The sequence below is a fragment of the Delphinapterus leucas genome, chromosome X (assembly GCF_059928025.1).
Source record: "Delphinapterus leucas isolate spDelLeu-1000000601 "Yukka" chromosome X, BTC_Dleu_Yukka2, whole genome shotgun sequence".
Taxonomy (NCBI): domain Eukaryota; kingdom Metazoa; phylum Chordata; class Mammalia; order Artiodactyla; family Monodontidae; genus Delphinapterus; species Delphinapterus leucas.
This window is the reverse complement of record NC_143150.1, coordinates 125,333,184-125,336,652: the sequence shown is the minus strand read 5'-3', so window position 1 is coordinate 125,336,652 and position 3,469 is coordinate 125,333,184.

Below are 3,469 nucleotides of genomic sequence, written 5' to 3'. Positions count from 1 at the left end.
AATTAAGTTTTAATGTTTGCTCTCAGTTGTTCTCTAAACACTCATGTTTGTATTAATTTGTTGCTGTCTTCCTTGTTCTCCATACTTGATCATCCCTCATTTCTCCTCTTTAATCTTGTGTTTCCTTCCTTCCACTTTGAAGCTCCCCTCCTTCTTTCTTAATTGAGAGCATTTTGTGAGGGAGGGTAATGAGTATCCCCTGCATCTGTGAAGCCATAAAGCAGGTGGTTGAAAGCAGCAGCTGAGTATTACCCTGCAACTCTGCTGCAGCTAACTGTCGCCAGTGCTGTTGATTCCAAGGCATTCTTCATATTCATGAAACACTGCCATCCCTAAAGAAACGCTGCTGGCTTTATGGCTTATTATTTTAGGACATATCTCCCAGCACTGAGGAGTATCTTTAAGGATAGAAAGCCAACTTCATGGTCACTTCTTAGGAAGGGTTGCGGGCAGGAAGGGCATTCAGCATCAGGTGTGTTCCTTTTTTGTTTGTTCATTGGCATCTGTTTGTATATTTCCATGTACGGTCATTGGCATCTGGGAGCGTGTTTTCGTGTATGGTCATCCAGCATCTGGATTGCTTCTATAGATGGTCATCCAGCATCTGGGGGTGTGTTTTTTTTAATCTTTTTTTTTTTTTTTTTTTTTTCCATTTTTGGCAATGCTGCATGGCATGTGGGATCTTAGTTCCCCGACCAGGGATCGAACCCACGCCCCCTGCATTGGAAGCGCCAGGGAAGTTCCCTGGTGGTGTGTTTCTATAGATTGTTATCTGGGGGTGTGCCTCCACAGAGGGGGAGCCCTAGCAAGCTCTTTAGCACACAGTCATCATGGAAAGTATTTCCTCCTCTACTGTAGTTCAGTGAACCTCCTTTTCCTTTTCTATCTATTGGTCCTAGTTTCTTCTCTCTGAAACTACCCGGAATAAAGTCTCATCTCTCCTCTACATGGTTGCTCTTCAGAGTATTTGATGAGTCATCTCATTCTTCAAAGCCTTCATTTTTTCCATGATAAAAATTGCTTAGCCCTTGAAATGTTTCTCCTAAGGTGAGGTTCTAACTCTTTATGACCTGGGGGTTGCTTATATTGATCTGTTCTGGTGCATCAGGGTTTTTCTTTTCCAAGTGTAACTTATTTTCTGATTTCAAAGGTAATAAATATTATAAAAAACTTGGACAGTATATATCACCAAAAGAAAGAAAGGAAAGGAAGAAAAGAGGCAAGGAAGGGAAAAAGGGGAAAATCACCCCATTATTCCACTACCTGGATAAATACTTTAGAAACTGTAGTCCTTAATTTTCCAGTTTGTGTGTGTGTGTGTGTGTGTGTGTGTGTGAGGGAACAATGTGGGTTTACTATAGTGTTCAGAAATGTTGTTCTTAACGACTACATTCCACTCTGTTGTATGGATACACGGGAACTGATCTGGGTCTTTTCCGAAGTCTGACTGACAGAGGCCATCCCCACGTCAAGCTGAACTGACCGCGGCAGAGCCGCATGGGGCCGGCCCTTGCCTTGTCCTGTGTCTTCACTTCTCTTCTGAAACATGTAAATGTGGGTCTTGAAATTAACTTACTTTTCTTAGTTCTCAACTTACGGTTTTCCTTAGCATCCGAGCACGTTTAACGTATCAATCTGTAGGGGAGAGGTCTGTTTGCAAATGAGATTGGCTGATATATATAATGATAACAGAATCTGTGTTTCGGGGCTGTCATGCGGACTGAATTAGTTAATATGTGAGGCACTCAATAAAGGTTCATGTTTATTTATTTATTTCTACAAATAAGGCAACTTAGGAGTTTCATGACTTGTCCAAAGCATCACAGGTCGGGAGGGGCCCACTTGTAATAAGTATTCCATAGTGGGCAGGCCACGCTTGAGAATTTCCTTCACGCTGACTCACTCTGGGCTCAGCAAACTGTCTGTAAAGGGCCAAGTAGTAAATATGTTAGGCTTTGTGGGCCTTGAGGTCTCTGATGCTCCTACTTACCTTGTCCATGGTGATGCCAAAGCAGCCGTGAGCAGTACACAGAGGGCTGTGGCTGGGTTATAGCACAACTGTATTTACAGAATCGGGACAGTCAGACTATAGCTTGCAGGCCCCTGCCTCTCCCATCCATTAGATAAAGTAAGAAGATACTATACTTAAGTATCTTCTGGTTCTTAATGCATAAGTAAACATAAATATATTAGAAAATTTATAAATTATCTACAAACCAAAAAGAATGTTGAAAAATAAGAATCATCTATATTCTACTACCCAGAGATAACTAGAGTTTTACATTTTGGTGAATATTTGATAAATATTCTTCCAGTAGAAAAATGTTCTTAATCTCTTCCCTTAGTAGGTCTCTCGGAGCTTGGTTTATTTGTGATTTCCTTCTTAACACTAAGGCTTAATTATGGTTATTAGTGGGCGGGACCCCTGTCTGGGTCTAGTACCCGCGGCACTGAAGGCCAGGGGAGAGGTGGTGACATAATATATTATAGGTTTACTCTTTTCAGAGTTGTCTTCTCTCTTCATTGAATAGCAAACTTTCTTACGTGATTGTCATGCTAGGTGCTCCCAAACTATTCAGTATCTGTGGGGCTTGGACTTGTTTCATTATGCGACACATTTGCTAAAACCTTTTAGCCAATATCCCTTAAGTTTTATATATGCATACATAAATAAGTCAGATTTCTTAATGATGTTAAAAGTTAATGCAGAGGCACACACATGCACTTATCTTTGTGACTGTCAGACATATCTCTGAGAATTATTAACTCTTGAGCACTAACTATATATTAGACACCATGCTAAATACTTTACATGTGTCATTTCATTGACTCCTTCCCAAACTGAGAATATAGACGTACTGTTCTCATTTTACAGACAAGTAAATGAAGGCTTCTAGAGGTTGAGTTACTTGTCCAAGGCAACAGAGACCAGGGATTTGAACTCGAGTCTGTGGACTCCTTTTTAAGCCTGCATATGTGGTATAGCTTTGTCTGGTGCTAATTATCCCCCTTCATTTTTGTTTCAGATGGCGGCCTTTTTTAGCGTAGGGGAAGTTAAAATCCCAGTTGCGAATTACCTTTATCACTTGACAAGCAGAGGCACTTAAGACAGTGTCAGTTATCTGCATCGGTTGTCATATGCTGGCGAAGCCCCTCCTCACTCTGGTGACTCCTTCCATCATGTTCGCCATTGGGTTTTGCACGGGAGAAAAGCTGTCTCTCTCCTGTGAAGGATGCTGAGCTTTTGTCTCTGCTTCTGTTGATTGAAACATCGCAGCCCTTCTTTGTTTGGTACTTGCTACTCCAGTTATGGTGTTGGCACAGACCATACCTGCAGCATCATGTTACTCTCCTGTGCTAAAAATAACCGAGACCCTGGCTGAGACTTCATATATAATTCATGGTTCTGATTTATTAATCTCTCCATTAAGCTAGAAAATGACATTTTTGCTGGCTGCATTCCAATCTA